This window comes from Sinocyclocheilus grahami, unplaced genomic scaffold (genome assembly GCF_001515645.1).
Source record: "Sinocyclocheilus grahami isolate Dianchi unplaced genomic scaffold, SAMN03320097.WGS_v1.1 scaffold619.1, whole genome shotgun sequence".
In the NCBI taxonomy this organism is placed as follows: Eukaryota; Metazoa; Chordata; class Actinopteri; order Cypriniformes; family Cyprinidae; genus Sinocyclocheilus; species Sinocyclocheilus grahami.
This window is the reverse complement of record NW_015505798.1, coordinates 778952-803599: the sequence shown is the minus strand read 5'-3', so window position 1 is coordinate 803599 and position 24648 is coordinate 778952. Positions and strand designations below refer to the sequence as shown.

Below are 24648 nucleotides of genomic sequence, written 5' to 3'. Positions count from 1 at the left end.
TAAGTTCCGTGAAAAGCATTAGCTTTGTTGTTTTGCTAATACCTCAAAATGAACCTGTGAATGTCTGTGGGAGAGCACGTCTTTGCCATTCAAAAATTAAAGCGCACTTTTTTGTTTTATAATGCCGTCTTATTGCTCTTCTTTGTAGTATGTGCATTTTAAAAATGTTTTCCCAATCAATCCTGGACTCCTGCTCAAAATGATAAATTATTATTAACGACAGCTACAAAAAACCTAACAATAAGCCCGCAAAGCTGTTATTGTTCCATTCTGACAGATGACAGCTGTGACAGCTCAGTGGAATCCCGGAAAATAAACTGTGGAACTTTGACCAATGAGAGAACAGTTTACTCGCGTGTGACTTGTATTAACAAATTTGGTCCATTTAGAAACTTTGCTGTGTGAAGCGAACCACACCAAGAATAAAAAGCAACATTGTAATCATTTGAATCCTTGTTTCGGAACAAAGCAATCGATCTACAGGTTTGAAAACACCCTAATATACACTGGAATACTCAGGTATGTATCCAACTTACAATTAGGAAAAGAATCAACGAAATAACAATTAAACTTCAATTCAAAACACACTTACATAGCAGAATACAATATTCCCTATTCACATAAAATATTGTTATGAACCAGTTCTCAGTCTGTACGGTGAAAATAATCAATATCAGTTTGTGTGAACACTCAGTCCATTAAATATGCGAGTGCTTAAAGGCTCAGTTTGCTCTATTGTGTCTTATGATTTGTGAAAAGAACTCAAAAAATATACTCATCCAGTTGTCCGATGCAAAAATCCAAGAAATCCAGTTCGCTACAGTTCGCTTCTATGGGCGGCTTGCCATCAATGTCCTTTCTGGAATAAGCAGTCCAACGTCTGCGAGTGTTTCCCGAACAAAATCCACCTCAACAACAACAAAAACCCGGCCGATCCCTTTGCAAAACAAAACGGCTAATGTGATGCTATCCGTTTGTGACGCAATTGAAAATTAAGTCGACTCGTCGAATCTTGTAGTATTTCTTGACACTAAAAGTACAAAACTCACTCAACCAGCAAATATTGTTAACTATTAACTTCCAAATTAGTTTAGATTTAGGTTCTATTTCGGTTCTTTTTCTCTAATATCCTCATTTTCCAGAGCTTTATGCAAAACGTCTCTTTCTAGAGTTCAACCCGTTCGCCTTCTCTGGCTAACTTGTTTTCTCTAGGGCGGAGCTACCGATCGTCTCCGGATCAGCTGATTGGTGGATCGTCGTCTTTAATCCATTATTTCATTGGGTAAGATTTACGACAACATATTTCTATTACATTTGTATGAACATAATGTAACTTTCAATTTTATTTTATTGAAATAACATATTCTTTGGTCAACTAAGAATTTGGCTATTTATTCCCCTGCACTGTGGTTATCAATTATGCCTTACTTTGACCTGGGCTACACAGGACTACTGTCAAAATCAAAGTTGACAATACAAAGCCCTCCCTGTTCATTTGTCAGAGCAAAAGCACTTACCGTTTTTAAAATGACCCAGAAAGAGCTGAACCTAACGACTTCCATCTCAAGTACATGCAGATGGGAGATAGACGGAGACATCTGTGGTCCGTCTCCCTCCTGCCCTCTTGTCGTCCGTCCCTGATGTCTCTCTGATTTTAGCACACCCTGAAAACTCTCCAACACACTGACATTTCATCTAATCATCTGTAAGGAAGTTATTGAGTTACCAATCAGCACTATGTTACTCAGGAGACCCAAAGCAATTATGTTGGAGCAGATGAGATGAAAGGAGACGGTTACAGGAGATGAGATCTCATGTCGGCCTCTTCGGAGACCCAGAATGCTCTGCTGCAGCCCTGCCACTATGGCAGAACTCTGTCTTTCCCTCATATCACTGCAGTTTACGCTCCTCCACTGATGGCAGACAGTGTTTGACAACAAACTCGCATTGGCTTTACATTCTGGATGAATCAGTTGTCGATACATAATTACACACTCAACAGTCCACTTAGTGTGCTTAAAGAATCACTGGTATTCTAGCTCTTGTTGACAGCAAGTTTGTCTTTTTTGTATGTCAGAAAACATATTACACTCAAAAAAAATATATTTAATATGTATGTATTTGAATTGCAGAGTATAAAATTTCCATCCATTTGGATTACACAGTTTTAGCATAAATAAACTAATAACCTTGATTCTCATGAATATTTTTCAGTCATACTTAATGAAACAGGTATGATAACCAGGTTTAAATATTTATCATTAATAAATTTAAATTAATTTTAAGTTTCAATGTCATATATTTCAACTGGGTATTGCTTGTTCTACAACTTGCCATATTAAATACAAATTTAAAAACATATATTTAATATATAATAATTTAGTATAATAAAAAATGTAGTAATCCAAATGGATGGAAAATTTATATGCAGTTCAAACACACAAATCTTAAATTTCAGCCTAAATATTTTGGAGTGTAGCCTGTGTTTTCTCTCCTATGTTTCTTCTTCAGGCCCAATTCTGATATACAGTGTTAGCCACCAGAGTAACAGCCCATTTGATTCAGCTTTCCGTGCCCTGGTTACACGAGCTCCTGCCTTTTTGTAGCTTTATTTGATTTGCTGCATCTAATCCAAACATTTACTCTCTCCTCAGCCAACATGCTCGTTTGATATAAATGCATTTGGTGTCACCCAGTTTAACTAGCTGAACTCTCATGCCATCATTTCTGGCCAGACATACAAGGCCCATGTTGCAGCACCGTGCAGCTGCTGTGTTTAGTTTAGTTTTTTATTCGCCATCCGTTACATCCACTTTCTTCTGAAGCCTGACAGTTTCAGCCATCCTTCTTTATGGCTTAATTTGGCATCATGTGGTCTTTTTTTTTTAGAGATATTAGACAGCTACTGAACATTGCGACCTTCTATCAGCATTTAGATATTATATGTTGCTGATATACTGTAACTGTCAGATCAATGGATGCAGTTCATTTTCTTAAAGCTCCAGTGTGTGGTTTTTGATGTTAAAATAATTTCTGTTATCCCAGTTTAACATACAGAGTCACTATAGTCTGTACTCTGATGGTAAATGCCAGTACTTACTTTTGTGTAAAAGTAATGAGAGGCAAAGCTGCATAAGATATTAAGATTTGTTTTCAGATAAGTCGTTTTTGGGTTTTTTTACTGCTGTGGCAAATTGCTTTGTCTTATCTGGATTAAATTTAGTGGGTTTAGTGGGTAACATTTTATTTTGTATAGGTTTTTTTTAGTATCTAAAAAATAAGTATCTAAATATCTTTGTGATTTAAGCAAAATTGCTTGAAATCCACTAGTTTCAGAGAGTCTTTAAGTTTATTAAGTTCATTTTTTTCCCCCATTGACAAATTTAGTCTTTTCATGACTTAATTTAGTAAATCACGTATTAAGCTTTAGGTATTTTTCTAATCTGATTCTGAAACAATAGATGACTTGGCCTCCACATAGTAGATCCATTTCAGCATTATTATAACTCATTGATAGAGAAGTATGCAATATTTAATGTGCTTTTATCAGCACTTTGCATCAGTGCTCCCAACCCAACCTGTCAACTGCAGATCGATTTTCCTTTTTTTTTTTTTTTTCAATTGCAAGCTCATAATTTTAATATCTTATTATAGAACTGACCATAATTTTATTTTGTGTCCTCTGTTAAGAGAGCAGAAGAGGAGAGCTTCACTGTGTAGCGGATTAGCTCATGGGGAAATATGAATAATTAACCATAACTAGTTATAATTAATTATTCATATTTTAGATCCACTGTAGATATTTAGCTGACCACTCAGGGTCAACTGTCTTGTCAATTCTAAGAACGTTAATTTCCTGGTTAAGGGAAATAACTTTCTTACTGTACAATTCTATAAACTTGTAACGTAAATCTGCATGATTATTGACTCCGGTTATGAGTAAACACTGAACACGTCAAGTGTGATACAAGTAAGATTTTATTAACTACATAAACACTTAAACTAGTCTAACATACATTTGCCTTGAAATCTTCTGAAGCATAGCTTGTACAGATTAGAAGAGAAATCTCCGGTGGCCACTGGAGATCGAGGAAAACAGTTTCACAAAGTTGTCTGCTGCCTTTTGAAGCAGATGCTTTTCCTTTTATTTTTGTCAACTTTTTTCAAGTCTGTTTCAGAATGATCTTTTATCTTTTTCATTTGTATCTACAATCACAATATCATCCTAGTTTTACTTGACTTAATGAAGTTGTTTAGATCAATGATTCTTAACCAAGGGTGCCCAGGCGATACTTTAGCTGGCTTAAGGTAATTAATCAATAATTGTAATTAATCTTTTTTATTATTAATAATAATAATAATAAACAACAGTGCTACTAACAAATTGTTATTATTATCTATTTACTCACATTAATTGTGGTGATAATGTTATCCACTAACTACCTTTCAAAAGTTTGGGGTAAGTAAGATTTTTTTTACTTTTAGATAGATTATTTATTTACTTTTATTCATAAGGGATGCATTAAATTGATCATTAAATTGATTGTTACAAAATATTTATATTTCAAATAAATGCTGTTTTTAACATTGTTAATCAAAAATCCTGACAAATAAATTTGTATCGCAGTTTCCACAAAAATATTAAGCAGCACAACTGTTTTCAACATTAATAATAATAAGAAATGTTTCTTGACCAGCAAATCTGTGAAACTGAAGACTGGAGTAATGGCTGAAAATTCAACTTTACCATCACAGGAATAAATTCTTGTTCATTCCTGTGCCCAGCATTCATGCCATTCTTTTATTTGGAATAGAATTTTGCAATGCAGCCAATGTTTTACAAATACAGTAAATGCAGTTAGTATCTTTTCATTCTCATTTTTGTCTTAAGTACTTTTTTTGTTGAGGGCCAAAGACTAATTTTAATCTGTTTTGAAGACTATTTGTATAACAGGTTGTATACAACAATATACTTAATTTGTAATGCATACACTGTAAAAAAAAAAAATCGGTGACATTTATGGTAAAATACCGGCAGCTGTGGTTGCCAGAACGTCACCGTAAAAATTATGGTAGAAACATTTTAGGCTTTACAGACTTAACTTAAATTCACAATAAAATACCGTATTTCGTTAACTGATGCAATGTTAATAAACCAACATATTGAATTACTAATATCTGTTTTGAACCATTGTAATACACTGATAACCACCAAAAGCTGGTGGTGATGAGAAAGTCACGTGATGAACCAAAGCTAATTACAAACCGCTTTTCTACAAGCTGAGGAGGGCAGTACTTATATATATAGAAGGTGCACAGTGTCATTCACGCAAACACTAAACGCCATCATGGTGACACACATGATACTGATCTAATGCAATAAACATTCATTTAACAACATTAGATGTAAGATTAAACCATAATGTACACAACTGATAATAAAAAACTAAGAAACATGTTATTTTAACAAAAAAACATCAAATATTAAGTGTCATGCAGGGAATTCTGGGAGTGTCAATTTACTGTAAATTATACAACGACTTTTTCTTTTTCACTTTCAAAAACCATATTCTTAACAGTATTTTACTGTAAAATTACATTAAATGTAATTACATTTATTCACTGAATATAGTATGGAAACTTACTGTTAACCAGTTAACAGGTTTTTACTGTTAAAATCACAATAATTTTTTACAGTGTACACTACAGAATCTCTGACTTTCACCACTAGTCATGGATGCTACAATCCCCATTTAAACCTCAAAGCAGATATCTGCTTTTAGACAGTTGTTTCAGTCAGCCGCTGTCATCCTCTGCGATAGGGCCCACCGAAAGTATACATCACCACCGCAGCGCGGCTCTTGTCAGGCAACATGTTACATATCGCCATTCTGACATTTAACAAGTCACTCTTTTGTCATCTCTGAGGAACGGTGCTCCTAATGTCTCCTGCTTCTGATTTAGTTTGCTTTGGGTGGCTGCTGTCCTATCGTAATTGGGTCATAATTGAGTCATCAGTGACTGAGCGGTCGGAGTGGAGCTGGCTTGCGGGCACAGCATTAATGAACCCTGCAGCCAGTGCAGCCTGGGCCGTGATGACTGTGGCTGATGAGTGATTGCTTGTGGATCCTGCCATGCTAGATTTGTCACCAAAATTAGACTCCTACCCCCCCACCCCCAATCCGACTCCTGTACGACAGAGCATCAAGAACATCACGCAGCCTGTTTGTCAAATGATTGAGTCTTCAAAAAAAGCTCAAAACCATCAAGCTGTGACGCATCACGTCTGAGGAGCACCATAAATCGGAGGACGTTTGAAAAGCGACAACGCGATTGATATAAATGCGTTGCCACGTAAACGCAAGCATGGTCCTGATGGAAGTATGAGGGGGATGAATGGCGCCACTGTCATTATTAACGCTCTTTAGCGTAAGCCGTGACTTGTAATAATTTCTGGTCATGTGGAGCGCAGACTTTCTAAATCATCCTAAACTCATGGAGTGCCATTAACCCTGAGTGGCTGTGTTAGCAATCTAGGCTCCATGTTTGACAGACTACTTCACTATCAGGTAACTTACTCACTCTGTCTTTCTCAGAGGGCCAGTTGAGATATTGTGACTGAGTTTCTCAGATATCGGTCATCACAAACCTGCTTGTTACAGTTTCTAAAAAAGCACAAGATTGTTTTACTTAGCTTCAGGAGAGCTGATACATTTTCTTTACATTTTACATTTTAATTTCTCTGTTTAGTGTCGCTGTTCTAGCGTCTTCTGTCATATATATATATATATATATATATATATATATTCAACAATAAAAGTTGTATATTTGTGCATTCCCCCAGCATTTTCTTTGTATTTATTTATTTCGCAAACTACCCTGCTGAAGAAACCATATATATCAGAATCAGAATGAGTTTTTATTGCCAGGTATGTTTACACATACGAGGAATTTGTTTTCATGACAGAAGCTCCACAGTGTAACAGAATGACAGTGACAGAACAAAAACACAGATAATAAAAAATAGAAAAATAGAACAAGTAACTAAGGAATAAAAATATACAAATCGACAATTGTATGTACAGGTATATAACAATAGACAGTTGTATGTACAGGTATATTATGTGCAAATTGAAATGTAGACTGAGTATGAGTGTTAGATAAATAAGTGTATGAGTGAATAAATAGTGTGTCTTCCACAGTTATTGTCAAGTTAAAAACAACTGCGGAGCACGCCACGGAGGCAGCTATCAGCGTCGGCGCCATTGTGCTCCATCTATATACCTGGGTTAGAAGGTATTGACCAGCTTAAAGTAAAAAAAAAAATGTTTTAGTTAAAATAGGGCTGGGCGATATAACTAAAAAATGTTTCAACGATATAATGTTTCATATCGTTCAGTATCGATAATTATTGACATTTTTTATAACCTTTTTTAAAACAGAGCAATAAAAGTTTTTTTTTTTTATTTAACCACTGTATTTTTAAATTAACCCAATTTATTGAGACAAACAACAAATATTTTTTTGTTTTAACAATCAAACACAAAATAAAAATTTAACAAGTATCTAATTTCTAATGTTTTATATGCAGATTAAATAGGTCTTATGGAAACTTTTGTCTTGTCTCCCGAGGCCACAGGAGGGCGCAATGAGCAAAATAATGCAGCGCATTTAAATAGTCAACGCAAGGAAGTAACTCTATAAAAAAACAGCATCATATATTTATGCATTGCTTAATCCAAAGTGCCGATCACACAGAATGCATTTAAAAACATATGATACGCAGTGAAAAGGAATAAAGCTCCACAAATGTGTGACGTGTTTTCTAAAAGTTTAAACTGTTTTAACTTTGCATGGCTACATCTCTTGTGTGAGATGCGAGTGCAGCAGTCATAATTGTCCATCTAAAAAATGCACTGAATATGTTTTTCTGTGTGAATGGCTTGGTTTCGGTTTTAACCATAGACTGTATAAAAACAGGTTTTAACCTAATCAAGATCTTCTCCGCATTGAGCTTCTATATTTATCTGATATTTTGAATGAATAACGCAGCAGTGGTGCGTCTCATGGGCTAGACTAACAAAACATTAAAATGCAACAACGTCACTTACATCATCATCACCGCATCTCGTGCTCCACTGATGACGCACACCAAACATTGCAAATGTTTATTTTAAATTCAACTAATATTCATTCTTTATTTACAATCTCCTCATCACAGGCAGGCACAGCACTCATTTCAGCATGTGTTCGTGTTTGTGTGTGCTATCTGCGTCACTCATAGCACGTGCCTATATCGTGCGCAATATCGAACATTTTTTCTATCATTATCGAAGAAGGTGTACTGTCGATAAATATCGATACCGTTTTATCACCCAGGCCTAAGTTAAAACATTTAAACAAAGTTTAAGTTAAACCATATATAATATATTTGGGCTTTTAATGCTACTTTTTGCTGGTCATCAGTCATGACAACACTGGTTACCTGGCTACCTGTAAAAATAAACATCTTAACCAACTAATGCCAGTAACAGGCATGTACAGTATGCTTTAAATTTGTTTCTCAATTTTTTTAAAGTTTTTGTGACTTTTTTTAACCCACCACACACATATATGGCAGCTCACTATCCTACTGAAGAAACCAACCTAGGAATGGTTTAGAATATCACGACTAAACGACAGTTACAACCTTAAAGTTAAAGTTTGCAGGTTCTGTGCTGCTATTGTATTGTCTAGCAGAATTACAAACATAAAGCAAACAACCTTTGCAAATGCTCCTTACACTCATCACGCTTTTTGCATATCACAGTATCTTGCTATTTTATACAGAGCTAACATATTTTTGCCAGTCACCCACTATGGCTACACTGGTCAGGCGGATTTACTTGCAACAATATAATCTAAACCAACCTGATATCATAACTTAACTATTGTATGAATGAGTTCATACATTGTAATTTGTACGGAAATGTACTTTTTTTTTAAAAATGCAAGCATAAAGGTCCTAATGCCAAACATAACCATCACTAGGGCACAGACAGATCATATGAAAATGTATCAATGTGATCATACAATTCATATGATTTAGCCACTAATTCACCAAATCATGAAATAGTTCAAATTGCCATGAGAGCGTGTCATTTAAACTAGCTTGTGCCAATAAAAGACAACAACACTGACCATTTAAATCCATTTGAGATCTTATTAAAATGTAAGCAGTTCTAAACTGGTCTAAGAACAGCTCATGTGTTTATGTATGTATTAAAGGTGAAATGTGCAACTTTTGCTCCACCTGCATCACCAAATCGCAAAAAATAATAACTTGCAAGCTCTACTCCAAACTCTTGGCCAATGGTTTACATTTGTCTTTGGTTTCATCTTCATTGTAGTGGTCTATACATATTAAGTTGAGAAAAGTAGTTTAACAGAAGAAATTATACAAATGTTTTCTATCGCTGTAAAGTGAATCTTAATGAAAGAGATCTTTTGTCTTTTTAGTTGAACAGATATGTTTTATTTTTAAGCTTTCTACAAGCTAAATCAATCTATAACCTCCTTAAAAAGACAATTAACAGAAACAGGAAGGCGTAACATAATTAAAGACGTGTGATGTTTCATACTACATTTTAACATTTTGAACTCCAGTAACCTGTTTTTACTCATCACAGGTCTTGACTGAAACACACAAGGTGTAGTTTATTTGAGACGGTGCAGTGATATCGATCCATGGCCTGACCCCATCCTTGAACTCTGCACAGAGGCGGATAGTCCTGTAAAGCCGGCACGATTGAAAGCGTAGCGGCTTTATACTGTGTACCATCATTCTCCTCAGTCATAGCAAGGTCTCCTCTGAGCCGACTCCAAAAGCCTCTCTGTACATTCAGCCGGCAGAGTCGATCTTATGTTTATTCTCTTGAGACCCTAGGAGAGTGAGACAGAGAGAAAGAAAGAGCAGGTGTGGAGTTGAAGGAAACTGAAATGGAGAATGAGACAGAAAGAGAACCGGATGATAGAAAGTGAATGCCAGTATGAGATACAGAAAGTGAGAAATGGATTTGGAAGAGGGGAAAAAAGACTAGAACTAAGAAAAAAGAGTGAACAAATACAGCCTTAGAAAAATTTAAAATAAAGGGAAGTAAAGGAATATATACTCTTTTCTAAATCCTAGTGAGCTGCCTAGCATTTTAAGGCATCCTAGGTGTCAAGAGTGTTCCATTATGTTGGCTCTAAGAAGCTTCTTATGATCACCAAGACTGCATTTATTTGATTGAAATAATTGTGTAATATATATGTATATATAAAATATTCCTCCTGTCTTTAGTGTCACATGATCCTTCAGAAATTATTCCAATATGATGATTTTGTCCTCAAGAAACATTTCTCATTATTGGTGAAAGTTGTGCTGTTTAAAATTAATATTTTTTTGTCGAAACTGACTTTCAAGATTCTTTGATGAATAGAAAGTTTAAACGAACAACATAATTGTTTTATGTAATTTCTTGTATGAAAAGTCTTTACTGTCACATTTTAAAATAAAGTTAATGTGTCCTTGCTGAATAAAAATACAATATAACATGGACATAACTAATGTAGCACAAACAATGGGCCACAGAGTGAACTGACTAGCCTTAAAGGAACTTTAATCAAGCAAATCAATTGTGAGTTGAGTCTCCAGAGTGCTTTGTTATTTATGTGTCGCACATGTCGAGTGGTCCAAATTGATTGTGTATGTGTTTCCATGTCAGGTAGTATGCTGCTTTATAAGGCTGCTGCCTACCAGGCAGTAGACAGCAAGACAGCTCACTAGGTTTCGTAGCAGAGCAGTCACAGAGAATGTGTGTATGAGAAAGCAAGAGAGAGCGAGAGAGAGAGAAAGAGAAAGAGAGAGAGAGAGAGAGAGAGAGAGAGAGAGAGAGGACCCTTGTGGGCCAATCTCATCTGTCACAGCCAAGCTTCATCATTAATATGCAACAGCAGTCTGCTGATGCTTGGCATTGACCCATTTTCTCACTGAAATATCACCGCAAGGTTCACGGTGTGAGAGAGACGCAGACCTGCACATAATCGGCTTTGCGTGGAACACCCAGGTACAGGGGGGTCTGCTGGAAAACACAAGCTCTCATATCCTGTGATAATAACGTCCTCTTTGTCCGGCACACTTTTGATTATGAGAGCTACAGGAGCTCAGAAATACTTGTCCGTCCTCCAAAACTGATAACGACAAAATGTGAAGTCATTTCACATTTAAACCAGGTCCCCCTGCAACAAACGTGGCCAGCATAAGAAATGTGAAAATAGAAGGATGTCACATGATGGAACATAACTGCAGTAGTACTCATGAGCTTCACAGGAAGGGTGCAGTGGGATTTTATAAAGTGTCAAGACTTTATTATTCACATGTTAATATAATCCTTAAGTGGAATAAGGACAGACAGATTTGGCTAGCGGCCTATGATGGAGGGCTTAAAAATGCTTAAAAATGTAATACAGGGATGCTGCATAAATTGTCACAGGAGCATGTTAAGCAGCTGTTTATTTATGCATACACCTGCATTGTGATTGGCAGGATTAGATGAACATGCTCCGCCAAAATTTCGGTTAGATTGTAAAAACGTATTGGATGCAAAGGCTGTTTCTGCACAGAGCTTTTTCTGAAGGGTGTGTTGAAGTACTTCAGCATTAATTATCAAAGCATTGAGGGAAAGCTGGGTAACACTTTATTTTGATAGTCCACTTTAGACATTCTATTAACAGTAAGTAACTTTACAACTACATATCAACCAGCAGTTAGTAAAGTATTAGTAGACTGTCTGCTTAATATCTTCTAAAACTTTCTTTGTCAACATTCTCCTAACCCTAAACCTACCCTAACAGTCTCCTCTGAGAGTTAGTAGACATGTAGTTTCAAATTAATGAGAATTAGTTGACATGTAGTTGACATGTAGTTACAAAGTTACTTATAGTTAAAAGAATGTCTAAAGTGGACTATTGAAATAAAGTGTAACCGAAAGCTGTTCTATCTATGTCTGGAAATGTTTTTCTCCCACCAGCATGTAATATGTATATGTGGCATGAAAACATGCAAAAAGTATAGAGCTGTATGGAAACATTTGATTGTATTTTAATATTTTGTTAAGTCTCGAAGCTCAAATCTGACCAAAATACAGTGAAATATTTTTTACAGTATTTTCTGGTTTAATATATTTTAAAATGTAATTTATTGCTGTGATGGCAAAGCTGAATTTTCCACAGCCATTACTCCACTGTTCGAAATCACATGATCTTTTAGAAATCATTCTAATATGCTGATTTTGTCCTCAAGAAACATTTCTTATTATCAATGTGGAAAACAGTTGTGCTGCTTAATGTTTTTGTGCAAACCCTGATACAATTTATTTTCTTTGTTTCAGGATTCTTTGATGAATAGAAAACTCAAAGAAACAGCATTATTATTTGAAATAGATTTGTTGGGTTATTTATTTATTTATAGTGTTTGGTTGTTTTATTTTGTAGTATATTGACATGGACAGCAACATACATATTTCATAATTTGTCACATATCATGTAATGTACCATGCATGTGATATTTAATATTTGATGTTGTTATATATATCTAATAATAATACATTTTGTATGTATTTTATGTATTTATACCTGTAGTGATACTTTTAGTATAACATATCATCTATTTATGTTGTATTAAATATTTATTGTGTTATGTACTATGTGTAGCATTTGAAAATGTACCTTTTGTTTTCCCTCTCTTTTCTCCCTCTCTCTCTTGCACAGATTTTGGGCAGTTTTAGAGATTGTTCCCCAGATGGCCGTGGAGTCACTGCTGGAGGAGAAACTCTTAAATAGCAGTGCAGGACAAATAGAGACTCATCCAGTACACACTTTATCTGCTCCAACATCTCCCTAGAGGAGTGAGTGCATACGTGAACTTGAACATACAAACTTTATACGTACATGCATTGAGGTCATCTCAGGAGACGTGACACTCGAATGCTGCTTTCATGTTTGCCTTAGTGTACCAGGGGCTGTTTTTCATGGGCCTGGGTCTGTTTTAACAAATGCCAGATCTAGTTACTCTAGATGCGAAAACAACTCATGGAAATCTTCTCAAACGTCCAAGTATCCTGCTGTTATACATCTGTATTTAAAAGCACATCATCTTTCTGTAATGCAAGATGGCAGATAACGAATTAGAGTATGTTCGCTACCAGTCACGAAGAATTACAGCTAAAATAAAACAAGCCGCACAATGAATGACAACACAAGTCGGACTGAATCCGAACATCACTCACGTTCTTTTAATCATTGTCTCCTTGGCTTTATCTGTGACGGGGGAAATGGAGAACATCCTAGGCAGGAGTCTTTTTTTAGAGATTCATACATTACAGTACTTGTTTATGTATGAAGCATGTATTAATATTTAAATAAGCTCCATTCGGATCAGCGTCATGTGTAATACAACCAGATAGATTTCTGGCCCTAATGATTCAGAGTTGTTTGTGTGACAGTGGATAGAGTAGCATGATTAGACACGTCAGTCAGCGCAAAGACGGTTTCTTCACTTCCAGATGCCTTCTCATGCAGCCATTTTTTAATTTTCACCACAGCACAAACCTCATGTGATGCGCCATGCGTCGTATGATTGACTAAGCAGCACTTAAGCAGGTGAGGACCCTGTAAATAAGCTTTTCCCCTCAGAAATGATCTCGCTTTAGGCACCTCCCTCCATCTCAAGCTCTCTGAGGATGGATTCTGCCTGTGTTCTGCTTTCCGCATCCCCTCCCATCCGCTGTTTGTATCAGCCGGATTTCGTTGAGGTAATCCAGCCAGATCAGAACTAGAGGAAAGATGGAGTTAGGGAAATGGATTTCTGGAATAAAATGAAAGTGTGTTTTGGGTGTGCGTGTTACTCCGATGTTACTCTGACGGGATTCACTGAGCCGCATAACTCTTTACTAAACTTTTGTTTAGTAAAGCTTTACTAGACTGCAATTTTATCTAAAGGTCCTCCTACTCTGTAATTTAATTTGAAAGCCATTGTTGACGCTCTTAAAAGAATACTTGCCGAAGACTAACACTATTCGAACTATTCAAACATTACCTAAAGGTGATGTATCAGGCGTGATTTAGAAAACACAACATCAAGGGGAAAATTGAAGGCTTGCTCTTAAATACGCCTGCCACTTGATTTTTTTTCACAAAAGATGTTTCCTTTATATTTGCAGTGAAACAGATTTTCATGTCAGTATTTTGACAGTTATTTAATTTAGCTGTCTGCACACCCCTGCATTTTGAATATGTGAATGTTTTCTTAATGACGACAGGTGTTGGTGCTAGTTATGAAAGGGAATGATGGGGCCCTGAGTTAGAGATCCACAGATCAACAGTGGCCCCTGCAGGTTAAAAGATGCACTGCATGAGGCTGGTCTGCTTAAAATCCATTATCAGTTACATAAGTACCTCGAAAATAAAATCTGCTGAAGATCACTGCAAATGTGATCACGGTTGTAAAGTATTGCTTGCGTGTAAGTACGTTGTTATGTTGCATTACACACGTAGTATAAGCTGCATCTGTGGATGAATGTCATCTAACTTGCAATTACACATAAATCAATATGTAGCTGCTTGTTTACTGGTTTCAAGTGCATGTTTACGAGTTTATCCCAGAATAAGTACCTTGTTTGCTGTCTCTCTTTCTTTACTGTGGCCGTCTTTCTCTCTCTCTCTCTCTCTCTCTCTCTCTCTCTCTCTCTCTCTCTCTCTCTCTCTCTTTCTTTTTCTCATTCTCACGTACGACCCGTATCTTTCTCCATTTTGAAACAAAAATAGTTTGCAATATTATTGTAATGCTAATGTTTTAATATTATTAATATATTAAATTTTCTTCAATGCCTGACTGAATGGTTATTTATTAATTCATTTTGGAGCCCTCCTAAAATCATGAAGTATACATTTTTTCCCCTGTCTGATGATGTCACGACTTGGTTTTTATTATTTATATTGTATTTCTTATTTGTCTTTTAAACGATTTTAGTTTAGTATTTGTATTAGTTTTCGCTCTGCAATTGTTAGTTTTGTTTTTCCACTGGATTTTTTTGTTTGTTGGTATTTTAGCACTGCAAAGGTTCGTAAACAATTAATAATGTAATAATAAACATTTATAAAAAATGTTTTAACGTTTAATGGTGATAAATTTCTTAGCACAATCGAGAGTTGTTGATATTTGGTGGCTTTTTTAAATGAAGGCAGGTTGGAAAGGTTTCAAGTTTTATAATGTATCATTACATTTTAAGACAAAAAATTGTGGTAATTTAGAATTTATTTTAGTTCATTTTGTAGTCAGGTATTACAGACCTCCTTAGTTGTGTCGCATGAAAATGGACAGAGCAGTGACTTATATCGCCTCTTTTGTTGAAGTTAAATCATGACTGAGATGAAGTGAAAGCAGTAAGTCAGTGATGTCCCTCATTGTTGGCCTGAAGCAAAGCACTTGCCAAATGATTTTCTGGCCAACGAGGAACAAAACAATGTAACTCTGCAATTGTTAGTTTTGTTTTTCCACTGGATTTTTTTGTTTGTTGGTATTTTAGCGCTGCAAAGGTTCGTAAACAATTAATAATGTAATAATAAACATTTATAAAAAATGTTTTAACGTTTAATGGTGATACATTTCTTAGCACAATCTATTTTTGTGGCTTTTTTAAATGAAGGCAGGTTGGAAAGGTTTCAAGTTTTGTAATGTATCATTACATTTTAAGACAAAAAATTGTGGTAATTTAGAATTTATTTTAGTTCATTTTGTAGTCAGGTATTACAGACCTCCTTAGTTGTGTCGTATGAAAAGACAGAGCAGTGACTTATATCGCCTCTTTTGTTGAAGTTAAATCATGACTGAGATGAAGTGAAAGCAGTAAGTCAGTGAGGTCCCTCATTGTTGGCCTGAAGCAAAGCACTTGCCAAATGATTTTCTGGCCAACGAGGAACAAAACAATGTATTTAAGGTTAGTTCTGCCATTTTTACCATGTATGTGGTCAAATCTCTTCCAGTGATTTGCTTTCAGACGTAACCTCCTGGATGATTTGAAATGGGCCACACATCAAGTATTACTGCAGGCTTCCTCTCTCCAAAAGCAGATTAGTAGCTCTGAAATACAGCCCTCTAGCTACAAAGCCACAAAGAAAAAAGACAAAAAATTATTTGAATTTCAAAGACACAGGGACTGAGCCAAAAGCAAGGACTTTATAAGACACAACAGTGAATGAAAATGGAATGGAGAATCAGTCCACACATTCCCAGAGGGGTGACTGTTTGAAAGATCGGAGGTACATTTTACCCTGTGGACCAAACCTAGAAAAGTTTTTTACGGAGGCTTGTAACGGATTCACTCCATGCTCCACATGCAGCAACCTTTTGGCCTTGCCTTTAGGCTTTTGACCGCCTAACTAGAATGTTCTTCAATGTGACTGGAGTAATAAAAGAACTGGATTTTAGTGTCATAGAGTCAAAATAGCTCTTGTTTGACAGTAATGCCCACACTTAAAGTCATTTAAACAGCACTTATATTTGTGTTTATGTTGATGACTAAACAGATTATTTATTTATTTTCATGCCAGTATGTTAATTTGAAAAAATACATTATTTGCAGGTCAGAAAAGGCAGGAGAGATAGCGACAATACCTCTAACCAAGGTAAATGCCATCAAGTTTTACTCATCAAGTTTTACTCACATTCACAGACCTTGTAATCCGGTGAGAGCCTTGGGCGGGTGGATTTTAAGATGCTTCTCCAATGTTTAAGCCATTGAGTGTAAGGGGTTTCTTATATAATGTACTCTAAAGTGCTTTTTGACTTTCAAAGTTCAAGTGTTTTGCAACTCAGAGAGGCTAATACATGGCTTGAGATGCAGTAATCGGATGCGTATGTGATGACTCCATGTCTGAATCACAGATCATTACTGCTGTCTGCTGTTGACATCTTCATTTGTTGAAGCTGTTTGTTTTTGACTCTTCAGGTTCATTCTATCGCTTTAAAAGAGTGTCGCTCCAAGGCATTTTGATGTTGAACTTCTGTAAGGCATGTAAAACATAAAAACAAACCCACAGCAGTATGATATAATATTAACTGGATAGTTCAACTTCACATAAATACTAAAATTCTGTTATTATGTCAATGAATCTCATAAAACTTGTCAAGAAACATCAAGGTCACATTTCACCCTGAAAACCAAAAGAAAAAGTCATATTTTGCATAAAGAAATGTAATCTTTTAGGATACATTAGGAATTTCTTTGCTTTGTGATCTGGTATTTAATTATGTTTCTAATTATTCTTATAATGATTATTGTTTCATTAAAGTTGTTTTAATAAAATCATTTTTATAAATGAAATTGTATAAATGAAAATATTTTATAAATACTAAATACATAATGTAAATACTATACAAATGTTTTAATCTCCCAATATTACAATACTGAGGATTAGGGAGTAAAATAATCTTAATTGTTCAGAAAATAATAGCAGAATGCAGTGACTATTCCACTATATAGTGGAATTTTATTTTCTTAATGTAAATATTTTGAGGTAAAATGTGTCATGCACACAGCTTGTTTCTAATATTTTTTCTATTTAATCACATCCTTATTTGAAATCACCCTGTTATTCGAAATCCAAATGCTTTAATTTTGTCTGTGGAACACACTTTTTTTTATTATTATGCCAAAAAGAACATATGTTTGGTTGTTCTCTCTCTCTCTCTCAATCACTCTTTGGAGCTGGTTACTATGAACTATCATTCAACAAGCTGTGTAATGATTTAAAAATCTATCCCTTTGTATGTCATTGAAGAAAATGCGGGGGAGGGGTTGCAGGTTCTAAACAACAAAAGGATGAAAAAATAATGGCAGAATTTTAATTTTGGGATAAACTATTTCTTGAAATACTGCAACCAACTAAAAGACACAACTTTTCCCATTTTTGAGAAACCCTTCTCGTGTGAACAGTGTTTGCCAATTCTGTGGCAACTCTAGTGTGAAAAATCATTCTGCTGCGTCTCATGCCTATGGCCAGTACTCTGGAAATGAGCTTAGAGGCAGGAGAGGAATCACAATAATGAATAATGCATGACTAAATATTTTCAAGCGCGCTCTTGTATCTTGGCACTCCTCTTGGTTTGCTTGAGTCTTATCAACCTTGTAATGAGGCTAAATATTTCCATTCCAATCTGTTAGCATACAAAAATCCCAGCCTCAACTCAAGACGTTCTCTAAAGCTTCCCATGTGGTGTTGTGGGTAACGTGCACCGCCATAACATATATAGAGTTCATCTCCATGTCTATGGCCCATTGCATTCACTTTCCTGTCCTAATGTTTTTCACAGGTGCGTCAGCTGGATGTTTGTTTGCAGAGTTATTGCGTTTCCACTTCTCACAGTGCCTTACCTTCGCTGGCTGCTGTCCAAATCAATCTTTCCTATTTGGAGTATGATGACTGTAATGATTACCTCATTCATATCATTCGTTCTCAAAACAGTAGGTTAAAAATGAAATAAACGAAACAGGAACAAAAGTGTATTTGTCATCAGCTCCTGCCGTAGATGGAGCTGTGCCGTGCTTCCGGAGGAGGGAAGGGGGCTCAACAGGGGGTTCATCACCCTAGTAAGTAAACATTGCTCTTTTTATGCTGTCACGTTTGGGTTGGCAGACACACGCTCATTTGAGGATGTTTTAAAGCTCTGACGTCCCCGCTTTCCCTGTGACATTTGCATTGCACAGAGTGCAACCTTCATGCTTCGCCTCACAGAGATGTGCTGTATTACAAAGGAGGCTTTGTGAGGAAAGACTTCAACTCTGCTTGTTAAGAAAATGTACAAGATCTAGTGGCTGACTGTTCATGTCCTGGATATCACCTGTTTATATTAGCATAAATAACTCACAAGTCTTTTTTTATCTAGAAAACGTGAAACATAATGTTATTATAGAAATGTTATTTTAAAAATCATGTTTGTACACCTTTGGGAATATTGAGACTTATCAGGTGTTCATAAATATTGCTGATGCCAAATCGCATGGCATTTTAATATCTACGGTCTCAGATGACACTTAATTTATAATAAATCAGCTGAAGTAATCATTACCAACACAAGCAGCCAGCAGCAACATAAACATAATTGTATGCGATCTCTCTACAACAGTTTACTTGTCACCCAGCCAGGAGAGAGACAGGTAAAGAGAGGAGGCTTTGAAGCAGTGAGCGTTCCAGATGAGTGATTGACACACCCAGTGTGGGCTTCCCCTCCTGCGACGGGCCTACTGTACCAGAGGAGTGTCGGTGCGCTATACAGAGTCTATAATTAGCCTGCCTCTAATCCCTATCATGCGGAGTATTTATTATACACCACAGAGTGTTTCAGTGTGCGTGCTGCTACAAAACTGCCCTACCACGGGGAGTCAGTCACTGTACTCACTAGTTAGTGACATGATTGACAGGTGTTTCTCCACTTCTTCAACTAGCAACAGCTGTTTACCTGCAAACCACCTACAGGAGCCCAGCACTGTTGCTGAAAGCATAAAGAGTAGTTAAAAATAAAGGTCTAGAAAAGAAAATTATATGTATATATATATATATATACAAACATACACACATACATATATACTGTATATATATATACAGTATATGCATACATGATGTCCCATTTCGGTGTTCGCCTTAAATTAAATTTACAAAGGTGATTTTATATACATAGAAAGCATATTAAATGCAAGTAAAGTGTCTGTTTTAATGTTTCAAATAACTTTTGCGAAAATAAAATGTCAAAATATGGATGAAATATTGTTCCATCGTCATTCAGTGTAACATATATATTTATGTAAAAATTAAACTTATGATACTTATTCTGACAAATGGGTAAAACCTGGTAGTTTGAAAGATAATGGTATTGGTAAAGTAAATGTATTATTAATTATTAAAATAACGTTACATTTTTATTTTGGGGGGCCATGATCCTTAAATAGAGTCTTTTAATGACATCCAATGATTCTTGTTCTAAATATGCCTCACAACATTTTTGGGTATACTGTACATACTATTGTTACACTGGATTGCATTGTTTTCTGTACATTTTGGTAAAAATGTGATAATCTTTTTAAACAGGACGCATTCTAATGTATTAAAAATAATTTAAAGCTGTATTATAACATAAATGAAATATAATTTACTTGCATATATTTCTTTATTTATATAATAGATGCATAATCATAATATATATGGGAGTTCAGTGCACTTTATTTTTTTCTGTTAAGAATGTTCTCACTTAATTAGTGACGGCTGTTAGATTGGACAAAAAAAACTCTCAGAGCCGATGGCAGCACATTCATTGCGGAGGTGGTCGTGTAGGTGGTTACTTGAAAAGCAGCACAGATATTCAGATTATTTTTCTCACTTTTAATCGTGTTTCATATTATGTATGCTTGAACGGTGAAATGAGTCAGAACTAATGACGGTCGCACATTGCCTCCATAGTCAGAACAACATTCAAGAGCAGAAACGCTGGTACCGAACGACACATGATTATCCTGCACAGCAGTTTTAATGAACACGCTGTTCTATCAGGTCATGAATTAGGCTAATTCATCAGTCCATTGTATAGTAATGGCAGGAGAGACTCATTTAACCAAGAATTAAGTTGTAATTGCTGCATCCAAAATGGCTCACTCATTCGCTGTTCCCTATATAGTGAATGTGCATAGTGCACTTAATGGGGCTGGAGTGATAATTACTGAAAATATTTGGATGCTCACATAAATATCCTTAGTCAGAGAGTTACTATATTAACTTATAACTATATTACTTTGTAGCTATACAGTACTGTTCAAAAGTTTGGGGTCAGTAAGAAAAACACTATACATGCCTTCACTGTCAATATAATGCATCAATGTAATGCATCCTTGCTGAATACAATAATTTATTTTTAAAAAATCTTACTGACCCAATCCTTTCAATTGTAGTGTTATCAGAGTACATTTTGGGTATAAAAGTGTGCACTATGTAAAAAATGAAATTATTCACTCAGAAAACAGCTCTTCTTGAACATTGTATATTGAATAGAGAGCGATTTTAGATACAGGTGTCGCCTTTTTTCTCATCTATTTGTGGCTATTCCACAATTGAACATCTTTTAGTACAATTTTGAATCAATTACAGTTCTAACTGCTTTGTCAAAACTTGTTTTACCTCTGCTCTTTATCATATATTGGCTCAAGAGAGTTTGGTTGCCAGAAGATCCATTGCTAAAGTCAATAACAGTCACTAGTTCCTTAAGGTGCTCTGTTGTTTTCACTCTAATTGCTACCTGAATCTAACTAACAAAAAGTCAACAGTGGCAAATCCAGTAAGCCTTTTAGTGTAGTTCAATATATGTGAATACCTCCAGTCAGAGAGTTTGAAGAGATTAAGTAACATTCAGTGCATATTTCAGAGGTTGAGATAATATATAACCCGACATGCGTTATTTTTCCTCTTCAAGCTTTCTGTCTGATGGTGTGAATCAGACGTTGGAGGCTTGACTGTGATGGAAGGCGTGAGTTTGTCAATCAGGATGTATTAGGAATTCTCTCTGTATTACTCTGGGTCAATATTTGTCAGAACCATTTGAGCATTGCTTAAAACAGTTGAGATCCATTCATTATTCAGAGGTAACGCTGAATGGCAGAGTCCAGGGGAAGACGGTGGGGAGACGTCAGATGAAATGGATGGATGTGCGAGACCTGACCTGCCTGCTTTATTATTGGGTTTGAGGTGACGTGGAGAGGAAATATGAATAGACATTGGTAGAGATTAAATATGTGAGAGGGGCCAGATATCAATACAGCGACACCTTTGCTTTTGAGACGGATTCACCTTCAGATAAGGCGAAAGAGCTCGGGCTCCACTGTACACGCAAGAAAAAGGTGAACATTTTGGGGGGTATGTACATTATAAGTGGAGGAATGAATCGATGCTGATATCGATCAGAGTAGAAAAAAGGGTTTCTTCCAAGAAATAAATGGTCTAAATCCAACAGCATTGGAAAATAAATCATATTAGAGTTGAGACAGAATATGAGGCTGTTCTCAGTGCAGTTGGGAAAGGAATAGGTACACTAGATAAATCTATTTTCACAATTAGCTTTCCATTATTTATGATTTTATGTATTGGGTTTGGGTTATAAAAATGGTTACAGTGCAGATCCACAGGCTTCAGTAAAACACTTGGATGAATGTTATTGACTGTGCAGTCTGTATTTTTTGCTTTGTGAAGATTATGAACATCTTTGCACTCCCATTTTTGATTTTCATACCATAATATACATCTAAATTTTTGCTGTAACAAAAATCACCCATTTTCTTCATCTTGTACAATTTCCCGGAAGACATTGTCCAGGCTAGATGAAATCCTTCTGAATCAGATTTGTCCATCTTTATATTCTAGCGTAAATGTCTTCAGCCTTTCAAATACTTAAATCTTCAACCTTAAAAGGGTCATATGATGCTATTTTAAAGATCATTATATTGTGTATTTGGTGTAACAGAATATGTTGACATGCTTTAAGGTAAAAAAAACCCATTAATTTTCAAATACTGTACATTATTGTAGGTCCTCTATGCCCCGCCTCTCTCAAATGTGTTTAGATATGTGGGGGCGCGTTAGAATGAGCTGTTTTAGGTAGGCGTGGCTGACTCTTAACTTTTATAAAGAATATCTCTTTGGATTTGAGACTTTAGTCTTTGCAACTTTACAGATCTTCTTTATGCACCAAGAGCTTGTAACACTACAAAGAGAAAGGAAAACTTGAAATCGCATCATATGACCCCTTTAAGAAAACAACTGAGAAGACAACTTTTGAATTACTTTCCCAAAAATGAACTTTGGTTTCTCATTCAAATATGAATCTTTTGAAGCAGGTGGTGACTCAGCACTCTTTGCTTCAGCAGCCTTCATCATAAGGAATATATTAGATCCTTCTCATGGGATGTTACGAGGAACTGCATGAACGAGACAGCAGGTCAGCTGTTTCTGTGGACTGGACATTTTGGACAAACTTTGATGTGCTCATGTGTATACTGGTTAACACACAGGCTCTTGCAGGCTCATAAAAGGTGATGTGCTTGAGCCAGTGCCGGACAGTTTTGAGATTGATGTAATTTGCGAAGCTCGTCTTTCTGCAGCTACACGGTATGGGCAAGGATCATGCAGATGAGACCGGTGAGCCAATGAATCCCTAGAGCTGAAGGCATCGGAATAGAAAATGATGGCGGTTCGACAAGACAGGTGGAGGGGGAAAAACAAAGAACGATGGCATTAGGAAGGCGAGGGAGCTGTAATACGTTTTTCATTCTTCAGAAAACAGCTGACAGGGCAACCAGAAGAACACGTTCTTAAAGGAAGTTGTCAAAGCTGGTCAGTAAAAGCTGACAAGACTGAATTTCCCCCTGGAATATCTTGTAACATATTCTGCAAAAACACAAAGATGAAGGATGCTATATACAGTACCACACACACACTAAATAAAATAAAATGCACAATAAAAATACAATAAATGCGCAATCATAATTTTATTAATGTATTATTTTCAAATTTTATTAAATTTATATTTAAAAGTAAAAAACGGTTTTATATATATATATATAAATATAAATAGATTTTGTTGATTTTCCATTTTAGATTTTGATTGATTATTCAATGAATAAAAAATAATTGAAATTTATTTTTATCAATACAAAAATTATGATATTATGATTGTATTTAAATACAACTGAATAATATATCATTAAAATTGTGTTAATGTTAATTCAGTATTTAATTAAACATTTGAATAAGTTATTTAGAGGCCATAGTTTATATACAGTTTTCTGTCTTGTTTTCCTTTTTTAGACACTGAGGTAATTTTTGTTGAGATCACACAGCAAAAGAGAAAATAATAACGCATTTCCTCTGTGGGCTACTGTTTGTGCCACTATGTACAAACCCAATTCCAAAGAAGTTGGGACACTGTACAAATTGTGAGTAAAAAGGGAATGGAATAATTTACAAATCTCATAGACACAATAGAATATAGATAACATATCAAATGTTGAAAGTGAGACATTTTGAAATGTCATGCCAAATATTGGCTCATTTTGGATTTCATGAGAGCTACACATTCCAAAAAAGTTGGGACAGGCAATAAGAGGCCGGAAAAGTTAAATGTACATATAAGGAACAGCTGGAGGACCAATTTGCAACTTATTAGGTCAATTGGCAACATGATTGGGTATAAAAAGAGCCTCTCAGAGTGGCAGTGTCTCTCAGAAGTCAAGATGGGCAGAGGATCACCAATTCCCCCAATGCTGCGGCGAAAAATAGTGGAGCAATATCAGAAAGGAGTTTCTCAGAGAAAAATTGCAAAGAGTTTGAAGTTATCATCATCTACAGTGCATAATATCATCAAAAGATTCAGAGAATCTAGAACAATCTCTGTGCGTAAGGGTCAAGGCCAGAAAACCATACTGGATGCCCGTGATCTCCGGGCCCTTAGACGGCACTGCATCACATAAAAGGAATGCTACTGTAATGGAAATCACAACATGGGCTCAGGAATACTTCCAGAAAACATTGCCG

General features: G+C 35.8%; 1 pseudogene; it reads left to right on the top strand.

Annotated features, from left to right (window-relative positions):
- Positions 1-24648, top strand: part of LOC107557771 (uncharacterized) — a 65258-nt pseudogene that overhangs the window by 18352 nt on the left and 22258 nt on the right.